This window comes from Marmota monax, unplaced genomic scaffold, assembly GCF_021218885.2.
Source record: "Marmota monax isolate L192 unplaced genomic scaffold, Marmota_monax_Labrador192_F-V1.1 WCK01_AAM20220418_F8-fsc00062, whole genome shotgun sequence".
Classification (NCBI taxonomy): Eukaryota; Metazoa; Chordata; class Mammalia; order Rodentia; family Sciuridae; genus Marmota; species Marmota monax.
The window spans coordinates 8644343-8668606 of NW_026695221.1; positions in this window are offsets into that span (position 1 = coordinate 8644343).

Here is a 24264-nt window from a genome sequence, read left to right on the forward strand (position 1 = left end):
CATAGGAAAGGTCTTTATTCCATTCTTTTCTTCTCAGAAGTTAACTCTGAGCTCTGGCTTTGCTATATGGGATGTAGAAACTTTTAGAAGTGTTACAGAGTCCCATGGTGGAGAAGGCTCACTATTAATGGAGTGTTGCAGGCAGGATGTCCCAGGAAGGTTGCTATCCTGTCCCCTGACCATTGCAAGAACTGAGCATTTCCCAAGTAGATTCATGGAATTTGGAGGAAAGGTGTTGAGGTTCAGTCACATGAATCAGTAGTTAGGTTGATATAGTTCTACATTCAGTTCACATTGATTGGACCTGTACCTTCAAGTCTCACTGATGTGCAGGAAAGATCTTTAAGGTAATTATTTTTTTTTTATTTTATGATTTAGGAAAATAAGATGCCAAAGCCTCTCAGAGATATAAGGTGCTAAACCCTGATCTCCTGTCTCCTTAAACACAGATTTATTGCGCCCTCATCTCCCTAAGTAAGGGATGACTAAGAGGCCATTCAGGACCAGGGTGCCACACCTGCCAAGAAGCCATGTACCCTGTCTAGGAGGAAAAAGCCGACAGGTGTCTCTCACAGACTGCTCTCAGTCCCCTGCTTACCCTCAGTTCCCTGCTCACCCTCAGGACCCAGGGCAGGTGAAAGCTCTCCACAGTGCTGAGTGGGGACAGAACAAGGAAACCACTCGAGGGCAGGATGCCTTTAAGGGACAATGGAGTTTCTGAAGTACCTGTCCTTGGTGAGCCAAAGGTGTTTTCCAGAAATGCTTCTCCTACCAGTGTATCTTGAGAAGGTAGCAGAAGTCCATGTGGTCAAGCCAAGTGTGTTGACTCATTTATGCACTCATCTGTTGATGTCAAGTGCAGCTGTCTGACTATGTGAGGCCTGTGGGAGATGCAGGGATAAACAGAATGAAGACCTTGCTTACCACCTCACCTGGGCCATGACATCACCCCTCCTCTCCCGGAGCCACCTTTATAAACTTTATAAACTCTTTATAAAGCAACTTCTGGTACCTCCTGCATTCCAGTATTCCAGTATTATATCCTGACACGGAGCAATCCCACAAGGTTGTACCAAGTGGCCCAAGGTCACAGAGCTTGCCAAAGCTAAGACTTGAAGCTGACTTTCTGCCAGCAGAGTGCTTTTCCTTGGCCAGCCTCTGAACACAGATAAGCAAACTGGGAGGTGAAGGTGGCATCAGAGTATTGCATTGAGAGATTGTTGCAGCAGTTGGAGAAAGGGACTGTCCTTTCTGCATGCAGCCTTTTTCAGGTGACTTTCTAGTCCTGCTTCTGGATATCCCACCAAAAAGAAGAAGAAAAAAAAAAAAAAGCTGGCAGGTTTCCTGGACTGGCTTACAGACAGGACCAAAAAGACTTTGCAGGTAGATTGGCACCTAGGACCAAGAACAGAGATTCTTTCTCACTCCGTTGCTCTTCAGCGACTCCAGGCTCTCTACCCCTTAAAGGTCAGATAAACTTTTAAATTGGGAAGGATGGTAAGAGATAAACTAGTGAAGCAGCCCATCCCTACCCCCAGTTTATAGGGCAGAAAAGTGAGGTTCAGGTCAGCCTGAGTCAAGGCTTACCTGGTCCCCTACACTCAAACCCTCCATTGTTCTGCAGCTGGGCTCCCCAGACACGTACCAAGTCCTACTTCAGGGAGGAGAGTGACTGGCTTTAGCATGTACAGTCTATTAGGTCAAACTGAGGATAAAAAGAGAAGCCCTGATTTGAGGGTCTTAGCTTCTGTCAATCTCACCTCTTTCTCAAGCTTGACATTCACTAAACACCAGATTCTGAAAACTTCCATTTAAAGGAAATCTCTTGACTGATTAGCTCTCTGCTTTATCCTAACCAACTGCCTTTACTGAACACACCCCAGAAAGCGAAAGGTCTCTGGAGAATTGATTGTACAATCCTTGCTCTCCTATTCAGGGGCCCGAGTCTCTGAGAACACCTGGACTGGAATTCCTCTAAATGACCTGGTTTCCACATTGACTGTTCTCAGACCATCCATGAATGTACAACCATGAACAACTTATGGATTTATTGAGGCCAGTCGGATCGGGCAATCTGCAATGTTTGCATTTCATATGAACACTCTCCTGCCACACGTGTTTTGAAAGGGGACCCAGGACCAGCTGCATTCCCAGTTTGGAAAGGATGTGCTACCTAGGGGTATCTCCTTAGTAGCTGGGGTTGTGGAAATAGCAGGAAAGAGAGGGCTGTGGTGAAGATATCATCTCCAACCTGAAGAACCAAGGGGGGTGATTTACAGGCCCGAGAGTCTAGCACCTGATTCAGCAGAAGCCCTTTGCTTTATTGCTCCCTGTGAAATTCAGTCATTCTGGGGGAGGGCCTTTGTCCAGGAAGGGGGAGTTACAGGCTCTGGTTAGGTTAGGATTAAATTGCTGATTTCCGCAAATGAAAACTAATGACCATTGTTGGTCTCCCATTTGCACAGACACCTGCAGAGGCAACTCAGCCTCCCCAGTGAGGGGGTCTTGAAGAGGATGAAGTTTGGGATAAGCTTCCTAGGACGGGGTGTGCTATTCAAATGCTTTTGGGCAAGTGGCCCTTACCTCTAAGACTCTGACATTTCAAAGAGCTAGTTTCTTGCTAGTCCTTATTTTCTTTACTATGGGCCCAGGATAGGAGACAAGGGGTACAAATGAGAAAGCTCAGGTTTCTTAGGAACTCTTACTCTAGGTATCGTATAGGTTTCTGCACAGGTGGCAAATCACTTAACACTGGCCCTGTGCGTGGCTGGCAACTTTCTAAGTTTTGTTTTTGCATAACTTAAAAGTATCTGCACCTCCCTGCAGCTGGCCTGCCACAAAGGTTTTTCCAATCTTTCTTTATTCCCTCCCAGGGAAGAGAGGAAGATGGGTGCTCTTCTAAAGACAGTGTAAATTTTTATCTTCAAGTGTCTCCATCTAAAATGCAAATACAACTTAGGCCAATGCCTCATCAGGCAACACATTAGCCTGGCTTAATAACAATCAACTGAGACCAAAAAATGAGGCTTAGCATCCACAATAATGATATTATCTATCATCTATTGAATAATTACTATGTAGCAGGCACTATGCTAAGCTTTCCACAAAGAAAATGTCTGTCTTTCTTTTTTTTAATCCTCACACAGTTCTGAGGCTAGTATTTCATGTTAAATTCAGAAAAACTCAGCTATGTATCCAGTGTTACACCCTAAAGCAGTGCAGAGCCAGGAGTGCACCCCAGGCAGTGGGGCCAACTCACCCTTTGCTACAGGTGCTTAGGGTTCACACAAAAATTGGAGATAGGGAGCACAAGAGATAGGGGTATTTTGCTTCCCAGGGGAGATGGGGAGGGACAATAGAAAGAATGGCATTGTTGGACAATTCAAGTCCTTAGAGTCACATAGACCCTGTCTTAAATCTCAATGCTGACAAAACCTCCCCAGCTATGTGGGTCTTGGCAACTCACTTGTCTCTGACTGTCGGTTTCCTCATCTGGTAAAGAGGGATCTTGATACCCCTTTTTCATTCACCTGTTCTCAGGCCTCTGCTTGGGGTTGTCTCCCCCTTGCAAACCTCCCAGAGATCTCACCTCCTACCTATTTTACCCTCTTCTGAAAAGCTCATGGTACCTACCTGCTGTGCTTTAGCAGTCACTTGGCTCTCCTCCTTAAAAGCAGGAATGTGTCCTCTCCACCACATTCCCAGAAGGAACAAATGAGTAAACATTGAGGACTAAAACAACATGGAGAGCACAGAAGACAGTCTAGAGAACAGCTCCATGTACCCCCTTACCTCAGGGTAAGGCCCTGTATCACCTTTGGAAGAAAAGAGAGCCATCTAGGACACAGAGATTCAAAAGAGAAATCATGTGTGTATGTGTGAGTGTGTGTGAGTGTATGTGTAGGAGATACACACACACACACACACACACACACATATATATTCTATTGGTTCTCTTTCTCTGGAGAACCCTATTACACAAATTTCTCCTCTCCAACTTCTTTTCTCTTTTTCAAATCGCCCCTCCCATGCCCCTAATTATTTCACCTCCACATCATGTACATTCCCTCAACTGTTCTACAAATTAACATGTAGTAGCAATATAATATTTCAGATATTGCTATGTGCCACCCACTGATCCAAACTCTCACGATAACCCTGGGAGGCAGGTACTATGATTTTCCCCATTTTGCAGATGGGGAAATTGAGGCACAAAGAGGTTAAGTAACTCTCCCAGGGTTTCCCAGGTAGAGAAGCCTAGAATCAAAACCAGGTTTGAGAATATTCATGAAAGACAGAGGGGGTGAGGGTAGAGAGAGGGAAAGGGGATGTTGTATGAAGAGAAAAATAAGAATGGACTCCTTTGGTAGATACCCTTTATTCTCATTCTCTCATATATATGCATCTGTTTCTGCCACTCACCACCTAGTGTCAAAATTGTTGGGGACCATGACATTAGGGATGTTCTCTTCACCAAAAAGCAGATTATTACTCCATCTTCCAGGTAAATATCAAGTCCATTCCCTCACCTGGCCAGACCTGTGGGTAGTGATGCCCATCTGCCAGCCTATACATGGGTATAGGCATCCTGGAAATAAGTGCAGATATTGAACCTTCTAACACCTGTCTCTCTCATCTCTACATATACATACCCACACACAAACACACACATCCTCCACCTTAGGCCCTGCCACAAACCTCTGTTCTCACCCTCACCATGGAATGGCACAGATCACCCTGTGCCACAGATACCTTCTTCCTGGGCACCTTCCTTAGCTGAACCGGCTTTTGACAACTAGGCAGATACTTTTCAAACCATTTTTGTGTTTTACCGAGCAAAGAAAAAAGATGTTCCTGTCATTGTTCACTGTGCTGTTCCTTCCTCCTATTAGCTCTGCTAAGATGCACCCAAAGAAAAGAAAATACAATTGCATACAATTAGCAATGGAAATTATTAATAGGAGCAAGAGATCCAATCCATTCTACAAGTAATTCTGTAGTGATTTTAGTAATTGATAGTAATTAAACACTAATTAATTCATTTCCTAAGTAATGTATTTACTTTATTTATGGGTATTCACTTTAATTACACTTGTTTGCATTCCTTGGGTTAAGTAATACAAATTTGCTCTCTTTTCTGAAAATGTTTATTTGGGCTTCTTTAAGTCATTGTTTGAGAACATGTGGGAACAAAGACTAATTGCTTTGAATTGCAGCTGAGCACACTGATTTCTCACTTTGGGATGGGAGTTAACAGAAGGTGAGGCTGCTGCCTTCCTCATTTGGGCCTTATCTCCTTACCCTTCGGTTCTGGTCCAGCTGTCTGGCAAACAGTTTATCTGAGTTCATCTCAGAAAAGATCAGAATCTTGGCTATGGGAATAAGTTTCATGTGGACCTCAAATGTCAGGGAATGAAAAATCCTATCTTTGGGTCTCATTTTGGAAGGAGTAAGATGATTCTGGAGGGACACAGCAGGTGTGTGTCTGTTCTTTGGACTGAGTGGTTGTTGCTATTTTAGTTAGACTCCCAGGACAAGAAGTAAAGTGTTAGGGCCACCTGCTCCAGCCTTCCACTGGTGCTCACTGATCTCTATGGATGGCTCCTGCAGCCTGTCTTCAGAAACCACTCTGGGGGGCACACTCCCCAGTATTCCACCTCAGGGCAGTTCCAACTCTTAGAAAGTCTTCCTTGTGCTAAATCTAAATCTACTCCTTCAAGAACATCTTCTCCCTGACTCCACTTTTCCCTAACAGCTGGCCATAACTGTCTCTTGTCCACTGATCAGTCTATTTGTTATTTTACAATTAACATGGTGGCACCAGATACTCCACTTTATTCAGCCATTCCCATGCACAATAGTTTTAGATCTCTTCAGCATCCATTTGCTTAAGGAGATTTCATCTTCCCTAAAAGATGTGAATGGCTGTGGTCTGACCATCTCAACCAAAAAATGGAAATGACCTCTCTTAGTTAATATTCTACACTTCTATTAGTGAGTCAATAAACTTAGGTTGGCCATTAAAAATAATAACTTATTTTGAGTTGTTGGCCTCTGCTAGGAGCAACAGGCAGCATGCTTAGTGTCTCAGAGATCTGTTATGAATAATGGGTAGGTCAAAAATATGAAAGAGACTCAAGGACATGAAGACAATTTGAAAATCCCAGCCAGGCATCAACTCCACAGCAAGAGAAGTTTCTCAGTCTTACTAATTATGCCCCCCTTTATTTTTTAATCTCAAAATGTTTAATTGAAAAAGTTTGAATATATTCAATGTATACAACAAGATTTGGCAGATGTATGCATTGTATAATAATTACCACAATCAAATTAATTAACAACTTCATCAGCACCCATGCTCTACATTAGATCCTCTAGACTTGTTTAACTTTTAGCTAAAAGGTTTTACTCTTAGACAAACATCACCCCAATTCTACTATGATCCAACACCTGGAACCCACCATTTTGCTGTGTTTGACAGTTTTCCATTCCACAATATTATGGTTAAGACACAAAAAAGGGTCACCCACCGACTCTTGTTGAGATGGGGGTTTGGGGAAGTGATTAGATCATGAGGCCCCTGACCTCAACAGTAGGTAAATATGTTGAGGGATTCATAATTATTGGCGTTATCGAAGGTGGTGAAAACTGTAGGCAGTGGGGCATAGCTGGAGGAAATAGATCACTGGGGGTGTGTCCTGGAAGGACATATATTTTTCCTGGCGTCTTCTACTCCCTTTCTCTGCTTCCTGGCTGCCATGAGGTGAACAACTTTCTTCCATCATGCCCTTCCACCATGATATTCTGCTTCACCTCAGGCCCAAAGCAAGAGAGCCAGTCAACCATGGACTGAAACCTCTGAGAAACATAGCCAAAATAAATCTTCCTTCCTCCAAGTTGCTTTTCTCAGATATTTGTCACAGTGTCAAAAAGCTGGCTAACACACAGAGATAGGTGAGATCATATCATATGTGTCTTTCTATGCCTGGCTGATTTCATTTGGCATAATATCTTCCAGCTTCATCAATGTTCTCACAAATGGCAGGATTTCCTTCATTTTTTTATCCAACTGTATATATGTACCATGATTTCTTTACTTATTCATCCAGTAATGAACACTTAAGGTGTTTCCATATCTTGGCTACTGTGAAAATGGTACAATGAAACTTTACTACTCTAAGATACTGATTTCATTTACTTCGGATATATACCCAGGAGGGGGATGGATGGGTCCTATGATAATTATAATTTTAATTTTTTGAGGAACCTCAATACTGTTTTCCATGGTGGTTGCAGCAATTTATGTGCAAGCATTCCCTTTTCTCCACACCCTTGCCAGCTGGTCTTGTCTCCCACCCCCTGTTTGTTTGTTTGTTTGTTTTTTTATAAAGCCACTCTAGCAGATGTGAGATGAAATTCCAATATGGTAGTATTTATATTTCCCAATGATAAATGATATTGAGCACCTTTTCATGCAAAAAAATGTTTTACCCCAAACTTCTCAGGAGCAAAATTGGTCAGGGATCAATGACAGATCAAACACGTGCAGAAGTAGGATAGAAAACATATTATGTTAAAGATAAGTTATTTTGACAGCATTGTAATCCTGTATGTCTCCATTGTTCCTTACTACAGTCCTCCCCTTCATCTCAGGAAGAGAAAAACAAGAGAACAGTGATTAGAGCATGAAGGGACAGGAGAGTTGTGGAAGATACTCTCCTCTGAGAAGTTCCAAGACAAATGTCTGCAAGAAGTAAATGGCAATGATAAAAGATGAAATCTCATATATATTCAATTCCTACTTAGGGATTTCCAATAATGCATGATCAGAAGTGTCATTTTTGTCATCATGAAGCAGGAGAAGAGCCAACTGCTGTGAATGAACACAAAATGAGAAGCTGAGACTCTGCAGAAGTCTCTTTGCTCACTTACTGACATTTGCAGCCATCAGGGCCCTGACCCTGAGGCTGCAGCCCCACAGAGGAAGGGAGGGAAAGCACACAAAGGTGAGGTCAGAGGCGTCCACCCAGAGCTGTCCACCCAGAGCTGTCCAGCAGTGAAAGTGCTGAATCAGCCCTCACCTCTTGCATAGAGGGTTCACTGAAACTACCTACTGCCAGGGCCTGTCTTCTGGAAATTCACCTTTGCAAGGAGGGCAGGAGGTTGTGTAAATAGCCACACAACCTAATTATTACAGAATCATAACTAGAATTTGTGCTGCTAAAAGAGCTCTGTTGGGGAATGGGGTGGGTAAAAGTCATGGAAGAATGCCCCAGGCTGGTCCTAGAGGAACATGAACTTGATAGAGACAGCTGGACACCTAAAGGAGAAGAATGGCAGGAATGACCATCATTCTCTCCCGTGGTTGATGGAACCTCTCCTCTATTGGAAGATAACACTTGACTTTAAATTCCCCTGTTAATACTTGATCCCTTTGAAACTCCTTTTATTCTATTAAATAATTCCTACCCAAATGTCTTTTGAAACTGCAAAATAAAAAATGTCCAACTATCTAGAAGTGAATGTAGCAGTAATATGAATGTGCATCCATTTTAATGAAAATGGTGTGTGTATGTGACTCTGTGCATGTGTATACTGTCTAGAGATACATGGGCATGGATGGTTCAGTTTCACCAGCCTGCAGTACAGGATTTGCATCTGTTAATCAGTTCAGGATTCAGAAAAGGAGACTCTGGTAGAAGAATCCCATTACTAACCAGCAGGCTGTAAAATACTGTACCTGTTACATGCTTGTAAAGAAAAATCTATTTCATTTCCTATGAATGTGCATACACATGTGAGTGCACGCGCGCGCGCACACACACACACACACACACACAGCCCATGTGACCCAGGTATACCATGAGGGAAATTAGCTGAAAATTCCGGACATGGTCCCTAAAGGGCAGAGGGGGTAGGGAAGGGGAACCAAGGTTCTTTGAATTTGGTTTTTGTATAAACTGAAATGAGATTTTAAAACCAGAATGTTGGACATGTTTTGGAATTAAGGAAGGAAAGAAAGGAGAGAGGAAGAGAGGGAGAGAGGGAAGAAAGGAGGAAGAGAGGACTCTGGCAGATGCAGACAAGTGTGAGCTTAGTAAATAGTTATTAAGTGAAAAATAACAATGATGGGAATAAAGTGCACATGACAAATATATAAGTCAAGTCATCTCATCCTCTTCCCTTATCTCATGGAGGAGCGGCATTTAAGTACTGACTGGAGTTTTATCCCTTGAGCCATCCCTCACTGGGATTTCATTCAGATTATACTTTTATCTAAACTGTAAGAAAATAAAGGTCTGAAAGAGAAATGAAATCAAATGGAATATAAGGGAGGAAAAATGATGGGATATTATTGAGAATTAACTTCATTATCGTATTTATTGCTAATCATGATCCTTTGCCTTGATTTCCTGTCCTCAAATAGATCCTCTTGACATTCAATGTGAGTTGAGTATTGAACTAACTTTAGGTAAGGTGATTCCTAATCCAGAAAAGTAAGTAGAATATAGTCTCTCCTATTTAAAGCAAATAATTCAAATTGGTGATCAAGTACCATGTCCATCATTCAATATATATATGATATTCTGGGACAAGCTAAAAGTTCTGGCCAGCTTTCTGTTCAAAGCGAATTTCATAATCAAGAGCCTAATTACTGAAAGGCTCTCATTGACATAAGAGAGATCTGGGCCAAAGCAAGTGACCAATAATTTCACACCTAATGAAAGACTAGGATCCTAAAATGAAGTCAAATTAGCTGAGCACACCACACAGAATCAAGTAAAGGCTCAGAGCCCAAGTTAAGGATTTAAAGAATCAACATAACAATCAAGAAAATATTCAGTTTAATGTATATCTGCTCCGATTTATCACAAGTCTTTCCCATAAATGACTTTATCCCATTCCTTCCCTACTCCCTGCTCCTACAATTCTTCTCCAAATACTTGAACGTGCATCCAAAGGCATGTGTGTATGAATACCTATGTGTACATACCCCATGCTCTTGCTTGTGTCATGTGAGCATCCCACCTGCACACCAAAACCAGCTAGCTGTTTTGTGTATGCCTGAGTCTTCTCCTTGTATTTGATGTCATTGATTATCCTTCTTCTCCTGGTCACTGAAGAACTACCACCTTCCTGTTGTCTTCCAACTATGTGGAATCAAATGTACTACTTATCTGTATATGTGCACATTTCAATCTAAACAGTGTGTGCACGCTTGTACTAACTGGGAAAAATACACAAATGTGTGTCTCTCTCCTTATTCTCCTTTTTTTGTTGTTGTTGTTGTTCTTTCTAAATGCAGATAGTTACACCAACCATTCTTTAGTTCTTTTTGTGTGTGTTCTCCCCTAACAACCCATTCACTTGGAAGGCTTTAACTATCTCTCTATAAACACAATGATCAAATTTAACTTCAATCCTGAAATCATTCTCAACTGTCACTTCTAAATATCCAAAGGCTTGCTGAACTTCTCCATCTAGATGTTTCTACCACTATCTTAAACTTGGTACATCCAAACTGAACTCACCATTCATCCTATACCCCATCAGAAAAATCAATGAGCTGCCCCACCTGCACTCCCTGTGTGTTAGGACACTTCCATCATGTCAGGCTCCAAACCTTCATCCTCCTCCTCCTTCTCCACTACAATAGATTCTCTTCAAATATTGTCAATATGGGCTTCATGACACTTTCTTTATCTACTACTGTCACCTCCATACAGCAGACCCTCATTATATTAGTCAGCTTCCCATTCCTGTAACAAAATACCTGAGGTAAACAATTTAAAAGAGGAAAAATTTATCTCAGATCACAGTTTTAGAGGTTTCTGTCTGTGTTTGTGTGGCCCTGTTGTTTTGGACTTGTGGGAAGGCAGAACAGCATGGTGAAAATGCATGGCAGAAAAGGAAGCAAAGAGACAGTGTAAGGGGCTGCAGTCCCAAGATCCCCTCAAGGGCATGTCCCCAAAGACTCGACTTCCTTCGAATTAAGCACCATCTCCAAAACATTCCACCAGCTCCCAATAATATGGCCTGTTGGAGACAAAGCTTTCCACACATCAGCCTTTTGGGGACATTCAAGCTCCAAACAATAACACTCATTTTTTAACTTTGGGAGGGCTATAATATCCTCTTATACTGCTCTTGAGGCCTCTAGTCTTCTCCATCTCTAGTTCACTTTAAAAATCCCTACCAGTGCCACCTTCCTAAAGCAATGCTTTGACCTTCTACTTACCTGTCTCAAAAACTCATGTCTCCTTTTCACCAGTTCCAAAATTTACATTCCTTAATCTGCAACCAGAGTTCCCACGATCTAACGTGAGCTGACCACATCTCGCATGGATCCCTTCATCAGCCCTGGGTGCATCAGCCCCACTGAACCACGGCCACTCCTCACCACCAGCACTCCTAGCTCACCTTTGTTCCCAGGGCTCACTCAGCCAGAGTGTTCCTTTCCATTTCCACCTGTATAAATGCTCATAACTGCTCACTAATGGGCAGCCTTTCATAGTGACAATGAGCACTGTGTTCAATACACATCTCTTGTTCAAATCTCTCCCTAGAAGTCATACCTGATCTCCAGAGGAAAGCAATGTTTATTTCTCTGATCTCATTTTATCTGTTTCTTTCCTGACCCTTGTTACTTAGAAATTGGGATTAAAGTTACATGGTAGTATCTCATCTCTTCCTGAAAACTGTAAAATTCCTTACAAGCAAAGCCCCTATCTAGGTCTTAAATGACACAGCCTAGTTCCTTCATCACAGAAAGCGATTAATATGTTTGAATTAATAAGTACACATTAATGCTTGCATACATGTGCTTATGCACCTACGTAACTACTCATACCTGCTCACTAAATATGCAGCCATTCATGGTGACAAAAATATGGATCAATCACTTTTAAATCAATCATTTAGTCACACGTTTATATTATAACGTGCTCATGGTGAGAACAGTGCATTTAAAAGTGCAGGCCCACATGCACTTAGGCTGAAAAACATAGAAGAACTCTGTATAAATGGGCAATGACTTCCTGTGTGTATTGCAAGTCATTCTAAGCATATATACCTGTGTGAAAGGAAATGAAAACACTGGTGTGGCTCTGAAAATACTAGGCCAGATGAAAGAACTGGCAGGACTGGAAGAGATCCACATGCATTGAATAGATAGATACAAGAGCAAGGATCCAGGCCAACCCAGGCTGCCACTGATGGGGCAAAGACACCAGAACCAAGGATGTGCTCAGAGGGATGAGAACTAAACTGCAGACAATCCCAGAATGGTTCTGTATGAAAAACAGCCACCAAATACAAAGCACACAATGTTGCCATGGCTGACGTGTAGAAGGATCTCTGTGTGTGTGTGTGTGTGTGTGTGTTGTGTGTGCATGGGTACAGGGTGGGGAGGAATACAAGAATGAATGAATGAATGAATCCAGGGCACCCTGATAAATTCCCCCAGGGATAAAATCCAAAGCATCTGCTTCTAAGAGATAAACAGAAAGCTCTTCTCCTCAGAGGCATGGCCAGTGGCTGAACACCACGCTAATCTCCTCTGCACCAGGTCCCAAGCACCACGGCAAATGTGTGTCGGAAAAAGAAAGAAAAAGGAAAAAAAAAAATGGAGGCAAAGGATAGGGAATCTCACTAAAGGCAATAATATGAATTCAAATGCTCTTTGCAGTTTGGATGAAAGCAACCAAAATTGATGTTGTTTCAAAGAGGGTATAGGAGCAAGAGCGAGAAAGAGATTAATTTGGCTGGGTAGATGAAGAGGACTCCATGGCTAACGGGGTGGGGCCAGGCCAGCTGCCAATGAGCATGAGAATGCCACACATTTCCTAAGTGCTGTGTGCCTCGAGCCTCGCAGAGCACTTTCCCGTTTATTGTGTCATTTGATCTCCCAAGCACCGTGGTGAGTTAAGCGGCAGAGAATCTATTATTCCACCTCCACAGAAGAAGTTAACTGGGACCCAAGAGATCCCCAGACTAGCGTCCATCTCCTTTACACCATATCCAGGGCCCTGGGCAAGTGTTTCCCAGGCTTCAAGGTAAACATCACCTGGAGAATGTATCGAAATTCAGATTTCAGCTCCATAAATGTGGATTCGGGTCTGAGCTTCTGCATTTTAAAAATCTCCCAGTTGGACTGGACACTGCCAGGCTGGGCATTGCACAGCTTGACACACCATATCCCTGGGGTGCTGAGTTTGAAAGACTTGTCTCCATAAATGCCAGATTGTAACTTTTTTTTTGACAGAACATGGTTTAAACAACGAAATGCTTGACCAGAAGTCAGAAATGAATCCTAGTGAGGACTGGGTAGTCTTCAGCTCCAAGACACATGAGGAGGAACCAGAGGATGTCACCCTGTGTTCTATTCAGTGACCCTGGAAGGCCCCAGTCCCTCTCTAGGTCTCTGGTTTTCCATTTATGCAAAATCAATACACATTTCTCTCCTGGCCCCAGCTCTTCCCCAAATGAAGAAGCCCAGGAAGAACTTTTGTTTGGATTTATTTAGCTCTGGCGAAGCCCCCCAAACACTGAGACTACAAAAGGAGCCGTTTGGATCATCACACGTGGAAAACTCGACTCCTTGTTTTCCTTCAAGAATCCTAACACACCTATTCACCCTCTTCATCCCCTTTCTAGGCTAAGAACTCAAGCAAGTGTCATTGCTCCGGTCTGTACTGAGAATGAAGGGGTGCACAAGAAGTGCATCTCACCCAGCATCCTGCGACAAGGCGGAGACCAGACGCTAATGCCCTGGCTTCTGCTCCCACAATTTAGTATTCAGAGTACAGCAAAGAACCTGGTTCCCAGGCCTTCCTCCCTGATCAAGCACCACACCTGCGTTCCATCATTTAAGGCATATTCCTTTGGGATTATAAGTCCTTTTTAGCTTTAAAAATGTCTTTCAACAGCTGTACACATTCCTGGGAGGGCTGCTTAAAACCTTTGAACTCCAGTCATTTCACCACATTCAGGGAATTTAAATGTTAGATTCTTTGTGACAACCAGCTGGCATGAAGACACTGCGGGAATGCGGAGTGGAAAGGGCACCTGGGATAAGAGATGTCCCCCCAAAGCAGTAATGAGACATTGCCCAAAATGGCCTTTGCCTGCTTCCCAACGTTGCTGAAAGTCAGGCCCGTGTCCATGTTTCCACTGGTACCACCCACAGCCTGCTCTGAGTCCTTAGACTGACCTCAAAACTCAAGTGCCCGCCAAAGCCTCCTCCTTCCATTTGCTCCACCCATACCTGGGTTGAGCTGTTTCAGCTATGGCGAAAGTATGTGCTGTCTTGAAGGATATGGCTTTGGTCTCAGGGGACTCAGTTCTCCGATTCTGCAGCATGTCAGCCCTGGCCAAGGTCCCTTCATACAGCCTGTCCTCAGTGGGCTTCATTAAGATGATGATGATGATGAAGAAGAAAAAGAAGAAGGAGAGGTCCCATCTCCTGACTCCCCTCTCCAGGGCCTGCCACTTCAGCCTCAGAACCAGCTCTAGATGCCCTTCAGAGACTGTAGACCTCCAGGAAAAATTAAATCCTCACCAAACACCCTTTAATTTTATCCACTTGCCTTAATGAAGGTTCCGGTATTAATGACCTCAGAGGCTTTTTGTCTGACAGTTCTGCTGGTAACTAAATCCTGTGCTGTCCCCCCCACCCCACCTACTCAGCCTGAAATCTCAAGCGTCGCCTCTAATCTTATTTTCTATTTCTGGGCGATATTGCATTAGCACCTTTTTATTTCTCCTGGCATGTTTGACAGTGAGTTCAGGCTAGTGAGAATCATCTCTTTGTGCTGGCAAATGGGGATTGCATCGGTTGTTTTAGAATAATGACTTATACTTAAAATTACCCCCAGGATGTCATAATTGCATGGTTATAGCTTTCTTCTTTGACAAGGTGGAGAGGCAGAGCTGAGGTGGCCTATGGGAAGTTACTTGGGATGGAGGAGAGAGAGGAATAAACAGATGTGTACCCAGCGCCTCCCCACCCCCAGGAAGCACAAGGACCAGGAACAGAGGCCCAAACTGAAGATTTGCTGTGATCAGGTGGGAAAGAGCCCGTCAATACACATCAGCATGCCCCCACTTGCTCCCGCCTGTTCATGCACAGTTGAAATGGGAGAGTGCTACCTCCCCAAGGGTGGCACCATTTTTAGGATCCCGCAAAATCCCCCAAACCATGAATATCACACTTTCTGAGACTCACTACAGTCTCTGGAATTCACAAATGAAACTTGCCTTCGACCCAACTCCTTAAACAAAAGGTCTCTGCTAAAAGACAAGCATTATTTGGGAGGGGTTCATCATTAACATTAATAGTATGAGCTGAGTTAATTTGTGGGTGCTCAAATGCAATTTTTTAAGTGTTTTCTTTTAGCAGTGAAATAAACATTCTCATTATCACAGTAAGCTGTGGGTATACCGTGCTGTAGATGGAAATCTGCCTTGGAGCCCTCCACCCTGCACCACCCAAGGTGCTTCCAACGAGAAGCATGCTGGAACTTTGCTCTGACAGCCATCATTCTGTCTCATCTTCTAGCAGGAGCCCGAGGGGGAGAACTATGGAATTATGAGCTTTGATATCCAGAGACCGGCGACGAAATCTAAAAGGTTTTAAAGGTTTAAAATGCTGCTTCCTGCCAAGGTCAAAGGGGAAGGGCCCGCCACCTGCTGAGATGATGAAGATACTGATCCAAGAGGGAAATGATGTAAGCCAGAAAAGGAGCAGAAATAGGACAGGAGATGAGATAAGCGCACTTGAGGAGGGGGCACATCACACTGAGGGGTCCACAGAGCTAAGTGGATGTGAACATGAACTTGGAGTCAGACCTGGGATCCAATCAGCTTCTCTGTGACTCAGTTTCCTGATTTCCAAAATAAGAAAAATAACAGGATCCAGGCTACAGCGTCTGCAACAACTAAACGTTAGGTGCAGGGGAAGTGCTTAGAACAGTGCATGGCATGGGGTTTGCCTTTTAATAAGCAAATGCAATTAATATTGCTATTTTCAGATAGATTGTGTGGTTTGAACTGATCTGCCCTGCCACCCCTCCAGCCTCCAGATTGCTGTTATCTTGTTCTTCTCCTCTGGAAGATTCTAAAATGCTTCATTGAGTCCCTGGGAAGAGGGTCCTGAAAATTCCCAGGGAAGTATGGAAGCTGAATCTGTTGAGTCCCAAGCAGCTGCTGTGAGGTGTGGCTGGGGTAAGTCTGGGCAGGACCTCAGCCTGTATTATTTGTCTGAAAGGTGAACAGGACCCCAGTGGGGCACTGGGAAGTGAGGTGGGAGTACATGGGAAAAACAATTTTTAAACACGTCTACTTATCTGTGTAATTACTGCTACTGGGCCAAGGCTCAAGGGAGGAGGAACCTTGTAGACCATCTTCTCTTTATGTTTTTCTCTTTGTGGGAAAGACCAGAGACCTCCCCAAGCTTTTTGAAACAAAATTACTTTCTTTTCCTGCAACAGGGCAGACTCAGCCTGCAGGAAGGAGGCTGCATCAGGGCCTGCCAGGATTGCAATTCAGGCTTCAGCAGAAGCAAGTGTACAGCAGGCCATTTTTGAAAGTGACACTAATTAAGATGAGGATTATCAGAAAAGCAAATCTCCTTCAACTCCTTGGTTAAAACACTGTGTGCTCCCTCAGTGACCTCTGTATGTGCACGTGGGCTTTGGCAGCCACTTGTGCTGTGGCAGCACCCCCCATGATTCCCTCTCCCCATCCTAGGTCTGTCACTCCAGCTAATCTGTCACCTGGGGGCCTGACTCAGGTTTCACCTGGTTACATATCTGGCAGAGCGATTGCAGTCAGCACCAGGGAGGGAGGCAGAAAGGCTGTGTGATCTCAGGCAAGGACCTAGAAAACACAAAGTTAAGGCTGGCTTTATTATCTGCAAGTCAGGCCCCCTAACCTCATTGTCCTTGACTGCTGTAACAACCAAGATACTGACCTTACAAGCTGGTAATGGATAGAAGAATTATGGTAGTGGATACAAGAAAACCTTTAACCCCAAAGCATTGCACAGATGTAATTACAAGAAGACACAGGAGACTCAGGAGGGGAAAGTCCATCCATCCAGGAACACCATCATGCCCAGTGAAAGTCTTGGTACAGGTGTTGCTGGGGGCAGGGAGGCAGGGGGGGCTTCTATCTAACATGGAGGTCAAGGTCACTCTGACCTCTAGTGACAGCCATACAACTGTGATACTCAAGAGAACACCAGATCAGGCCCTTCAGTCTGTGTCATTTTTTTTTAATTATTGTAGTTGACACATAAAAATTGTAGTTATTTATGAGGCACCGCATGGTATCCCAGTGCATGTATACATTGGGTAGCATCCTAATGGGGATGAGCATATCTGGTTCTCAAACATTCATCATTTCTTTCTGTTGAATACATTCAAAATCCTTTCTTCTGGCTTTTTTGAAACACATAACACCTTATCATGATCTCTCTTCCCCTTATTGTGTGATAGCACACCAGAACTTATTTCTCCTGTTATTGTAGCTTAGTTGCCGTTGACCAACCTTGCCCATAACCCCCTCACCCTACTTTCCCCGGCTTTCTAGAAACTACCATTTTACTCTCAACTTCTGTGAGATCAGCTTTGTGAGCTCCCACATGCGGTCATGTGGTACTTGTCTTTCTCTGCCTGGTTTATTTCATGAAACATAATGACCATGAGGACAGTGTCCCTGTAGAGAGTCCCCTAAGCCCTGTTCCTATGTGACAATGCCCTGCTGACTCCAGTCCACAGGAAGCTCTACCTTCCTCCCCAAAGTGTGTCACCAGCATACTGTTACTTTCCTTTCTCACATATAGTTGTGTTGTCCCTTGTTGTACACAGAAAAATCTTGGGGACTCTCTGCTGGACCTCATATACTTATGTGTGGATGAGCGCCTTTGCAGCCGTTAGCCAATGGCCTGGTGCACATAACAGGCTAAAATGCAGATACTAGCCCCCTTGTTTAAACCGTGTTGACCCTCTTTGTCTCCATACCTGTATGTGAGGACTCCCTGGCTTCTTCTCTCCTGTGATCTTTCTCTCTGACTACCTGCCTTCAGAAGCCTACAGAAACCCTGATCTCATCTCTCTACCGGGTTACTTCATTCACCACAAAGGCCAGGCTAGGGGTGGGGACAAGGCCCCACACAGGCATAGAGGTCCTTGATGAAAAGAAATGATACCTTTCCTCACCCATTCACACCCACTGGAGAAGGGACCAGGACCAAGTTTTGCAGCATAAACTTTTGAAGGGGTCGTCCTAAAAACACACATCAGCGGGTCATTAAAACTGGGTTGTCATGCTCTTTGAGCTCTCATTCTCTTTGTCTCTCTAGGCTTTAGCTTCTTCATCTATAAATAGAAGGCACTGGACCAGGGGATCCCTGAAGATCCCCACTCCTCACCTCAAGTACAGCCCACACTAAGGGAACAGCAAGGGGAAGACTCAGACCAGACAGCAGGCTTCAGTTCTGCAGAACCCTCCATCCCAGCCCTTCCTGTGGACCAGAATAGCTTGGGTAGCAGTGAAGGTGTGCCTCTGACCCAGCAATTAGAACCGAATCCCCTAAGCCACCGCTCTGGGAGGAGGAGGAGCCCCTGCCCTCGTGCCCCAGTCAACAAAAGACCAGACCAATCAGTGTTTTGCTCACTGCTTTACTCACACACCCTTGGTTGTGTGTCAGTTACACCTCAGTAACACTGCTAAACTCTGAAAAAACAGGGTTTCTAAAGTTGTGCTAAACAGAGCGTCTACTTAGCCCCTGTCATTTTGCAATATCATTTTGCTCTTTATACTCGGGCCAGAGAAAGAAGGGGATTATGCAAGAGGATTTGTCTGTGCCCTATTATCTCGCTTTTTATGGTTGTGAAATAAATTCTATGTTATTCTCAAAAAAAAAAAAAGAATTTTTTTAAAGGGGTAAGTCCTTTCAGGGTAGCAGCTAGTGTTCAAATCCAGGCTTTGCCTCTTTCAAACTGTATGATTTGGGACAGGTAATAATTACCCTGATCCTCAATTTACTCATTTGTAAAATGGAGGACATTTATACCTGTCAAATACCATCATTGTGAAGACTAAGCAATACTCTTGGCCATTGGCATATTTTTAAGTGCTCAATAAATGGTAGTTTCAGGATAAACAGAGGGACCAAATTACATATGGAAGTCAGATCAGGGCCACTTTGAGTTTTAAACTACTGAGGTCCAGTTGGCCCTTGTGAAAAATTTTAGATCTTTTCTTTTTTAATGGAAGACATCTCAGAAATTATCCTTTAGGATCCAAAATTGTGAGGGATTACATGTTAGTTTCCAAATCTAGCTAAACTGGCTCTTCATCTAATATCCCAGAACTTCCTAGGGTTCCTTTCTTCCCCCTCATATAAGCTCTTGCCCCATTTTTTTTAAAGTAGGATCTTACACCCTGCTTCTCTCCCAGACCCCAGATCCAGGTTGAGAACCCTTATTTCCGGAGAATATGCACAGTCTGTTTCTTGGCATCTTAGAGCTGTGTCATGCCACTCTTGAGACGGCAATTTCTTTTCTGTTGTTCTGTTGAATACATTTTTAAAGAAGATTCCCTTGGCCGCCGCCGCCTTGCTTTTCTTTGTGGTTAGATGCAATGACTAGAATCTTATACGTCCTTACAAGTCAATTTTCCTTTAATGATGATTTCACCTGCTCTGAAGCTTATCGGAAGGAAGGTTCACGCACCCAGGGTCTCGGCTTGAAGCTTTCAGTGGGCTGAGGCAGCTGTGCTATAGGCAGTTGCACCTGTTTTGAATGTCATCAATGTAATGCTAATATGCAAAGCCATTTGTGATGCAGGAAACCAGAACCAACAGTGAAAGAAACTGCGTTTAGGATTATAAATCACTTCCCCATCAGCCCCGGAGCTTTCTTTGGGATTCTGTTGAAGAGTTTCTGCAGGCAATGGGACCCTGCAACTTTCCCTTACTGACTTCTGTTTCCTGGAAGAAAGGTCCAGAGGTACATTGTTAAGTCTGAGCAAGAAGAAATTGGAGGGGGTGAAAGTGAAATAGAAGTTGTAGGTAGAAGGGGAAAGGGAGGAAGAGAGGGCACGCATCAGGCTAAAGGTCCCAGAGAAACTTGCAAAGATCTGCTCCTAAGTCCATAGTTGACAGCATCGGCAGGGGGTTTAATGGACAGTTCAGGAAGGGCTGCTCCACCTCTGACCAAGAAGGACACCAGTAGGGCTTATCAGAAACTACAGTCTATAATCCTCACCCAACATGTCAAAACAGTGTTTTTGTCACTTTCAATCAACCTACTTCCATTAGCAAAATATGAAGTGTAAAAAGATCAGGGTCCTAGAGGAATAGGGAAAGCCTGTCTAGTTCAGAAACTGAGTTTCTTAATTTCTGTGGTCCTTCTGAAATGCAGGCAGGACAGGGCTGGCTGTCTTAGCTACCACATCTTTAAAATGGATCCAAACCATTTTATGAGGTTCTAATCTCTTGGATGAGAGATTTACTATTTTTTAATACAGGGTCCACCTCCTCTCTTTTTCTCAAAGTGCATGTAGCTGGACACAGCAAGAAACAATATATAACCATGGGACAAAGCTCTGAAGACAACCATCCTCTAATGTCATTTAAGCCACATGCTTGCCACAATTTGAAATAAGTTTGCAATTAGGCTAGAATCCTTCAGGCCAATGCACAGAGTTCATACTGGGTTTGGCAGAGCTGGGAACTCAGGATTTTCTAGAAAGATGGCAGAGAAGATTTGGATCGGGGGTGACAGGACAACATGATAGGAGGTAGGCATGAAGAAAGGTCACCCAGCATCCAAGCTGCTCCTATGGCAAGGGTTAAAGTGCAGGTTGCTACAGATTATCAGCTCCATGGGATAGAGAAGTTGGACCATCTGCCACAAGCAAGACATCCGTTGCCATCTCATCCATGGAGATCTTTTGTGGCCATAAAAAGCTAAATAATAGCACAGGTGGCGCATCTCTAATACAAGTCACTAGTACCTTGAGGGCAGCAGAATTTGAAGGCAAGGAGAACTAATTCTAGGGTTGGGCACAGAGAAGATGACACTTGATCCAAAACAAGAGGAATTGGAGTGGAAATAGAAGGGAGAATGGATTGAACATGTGTGAGGAGGAGCGTCAAGGCACAAGGGCAGGTTGCCAAACGTGCAGCGGAGTTACCATGGAACACAAAATTAAGAAACTCCAGACAGGGGTCTCATACCTGTGTACCTGAAACACAGAGAGTGGGGGTAGACAGGGCGATCCACTCAAAGATTGTCCACCTAAACCTGCAGGGTCTATTCTTCCAGAAACAAATAATTTATTTTTATTATTATTATTATTATTACAGGGATAAAACCCAGGGCCTTGTGCATGGTAGGCAAGCATTCTACCAGTGAACTAAATCCCCAGCACCTCCCCCATTTTATTGTTTTTGTTTGTTTGTTTGTTTGTTTGTTTCCTTTTATGGTGCTGGGGAATCAAACCTTCAAGCAAACTATTTTAATCAACACTAGAGGGGGTTAGTTGCCAGCATGTGAACCCACAGGTGTCTGGGGTAGGGTAGTCCTAGCCCTGTGAACTCTCACACTGACTTGTGAATGTGTTTGGTGACATTTGAGTCCATTCTGTCCTAAGAATAACAATTAGAATCACCCAGAACTGTTCAGTGGCACAACTCTATAATCCCAGCTGGTTGAAAGGTGAAGGCAAGGGGATTGCAAGTTCAAGTCCAGCCTCAACAGCAACTTAGCAAGAGCCCATCTTAAACATTACAAATGAATCACCCAGAAAGTCTGTGTGTGACTATTTCCTACTCTTGTTCCAAGTATAACCATTTTTAAAGCTGCAATAGAACTCTAGTCCCTCTAGATTTCCTGGGGAGAAAATACAGTTATTTACTTATTGGCTTTATTAAAAATGCACCCATTACCTGAATGCCTCTAGGCAACAGCACAAAAATATATTTTTAAAAAGATGAGAATTCAATTAGGCAGAGATGCAGATGCACCTCCAGCAATAGGCCAACTGAGCTGTCCCCTGAAAGATGGATGGGAGCCCAGACACGAGGTATCCTTGCCTGCAGGTCCATAGATTCAGGCTCCCTGAGTCAGGAGGGAAAGTACTGTGGATATGTAGGTATCCATCACCTGGCTTACCACCCCGCCTGTTCTGTCCCATTCCAGAATGGGGCTTTTGCAATGGCACTCAGACTGAGCCTGGGTCTATGATGAGGCCAGGAAGGGATGCACTATCTCAGGTAGCTGAAGCAGAATCATTCAGGTAGGATGTTGGAAACACTATTAATGAGCTGCCTTATGTACTATTTTGGATTCATGCACAACCACCATCTGAAACAGTTTTGTGATTAGGTTGTGACTATTCTAGCAGAAGCCTTGGGTGGTGGTAGTGATCTTTCTGAAACTCAAATCTGATGATGTCACTCCCTACTAAGAATATTCATGGGCCCACAATGCTTTAGGATCCAGATCATCCCTCCTTAACGTGGGCTAGGTAGCACACTGAAATAAGACTTGAGCCAACTTTCTTTGTATCCCCACCCCATTCCCACTCCGGTTGCACATGATAATCTGCAATTCCTCAAACTGTGCTGACCTAGTCCACATCGCCAGGTCTTTAAAACATGTCTTCTATCTGGAATGTCTGGAACATCCACAATTGTATCCTACCTTCTGCAGCAGGGTTATTTCTGTTCATCCTCCAAGTCAGTACAGGTGACATCTGTCCTGGAAGATGTATCCGGTCTTCCATTCTGGGACAAGTGCTTCCCAAGTCCTAAAGAGCCTGATCACATATTATATTGCAAATCTTTGTTGACACGTCTGTCTCTCTAGCCAGATGAGAGTCACTGAACCACTTTGTCATTCCAGGCAGGATTCTCCCTGCCTAGCAAGAGAGCATCAAAGCAGACAAAAGCCAAGTGTCCAACCAGGCTCTGAACCTTAAGTTCTTGAAACCTTGGACTTTCCTATACAAGAAATACTATAGTAGTACCATTTCCATTAAAATTGTTTTTAATCATGAGGGTGAAATAAAGCACACAGACAGCCCAGCTCAGTGTGTCTTATACATGTTCATGGTTAACCAAACCAAGGGAACAGGGAACAGAGAGTCAATGTATGTCACTAACATTTTCTAAAGAGACTGAAGTCATAAAAGTGGACTCCCTTGTCCAGAGTTGCCCAACAGGTAAGGAAGTAGAACTGGAATACATGCCTGGGCTTGACTGGCTCCAAAGCCCCCTGATCTTCGGTGCCATGGAGGGCTCTGGAAAAAAGAGACCCCATTTCATGGCTGGTCTCCTCCCAGATGGCAAATTCAAAGGAAAGTAATTTCCCTACAGAATAATGCAGACTTCTGGGTTTTTCTTGGCTGAAGCATTCAGCAAACCTTCTTCACCCTGATCCTCGAGGGCAGTGATTCCAAAAAAGTTGGTAGAGATGTGTTTGTTTATGTTCAAGAAACAAAGTAGTTCACTGGAATGAGCAATGGACTGGAAGTCCACTACTAGATGAAAAGTGTCATCAAACAAGCTCCTTCCTAACTCTCCCTTTTCTCCTTCATAAAACATAGATTCAGAAATAAATCATTTCTGTGGTCCATCTGTAAACCTTTGTGCTACACATGGAACAAATGAACTAATGCACCCCAAGGCCAAATTGGTCTTGAATTGCCCACTGTTTTACAGGACACACTTCTGCTTCCCTCCATGTTTGTGGATAAGCAAGAGACAGGAGTACATTGCTGCTCTCCACCAAGGTGAGGTCAGCCACAGGGACACTACAGTTGTGTCTAACAAAGATGGTTCAAGCCTTCCCATGCTCCACCACTCTCCTGAGGAGAGAGAGGGAAGCAGTGCAGGATACAGAGCCTGCACCCTGTTCAGAAGCCAGCCCACTCTGCCCTCAGGCCCAGGGAGAAGCTTATGGGGAGGAGGAAATACATGAAAGAGTTGGGATCTGCTCATCAGACACTGCAAGAGACTGATTTGCCTGCAATCCTAGCAATTGCTACTAAGAGACCATTCTCCACCCGGGATAGCAGCTGTGTTTGCATTAACTGTCTAGGGTGTTCTGCCCTCCCCAGAGGCTCCTGTGCACGCTTGGCCCCATGGCTCAGCACAGAGAGGGCTTTGCTTTCAAGGAAAGGAGCATGTTTACCATCGATATGATCACGCTACTGGGAGACTGAGACTTGCCCAGCTTTGCAGCAGCTGCC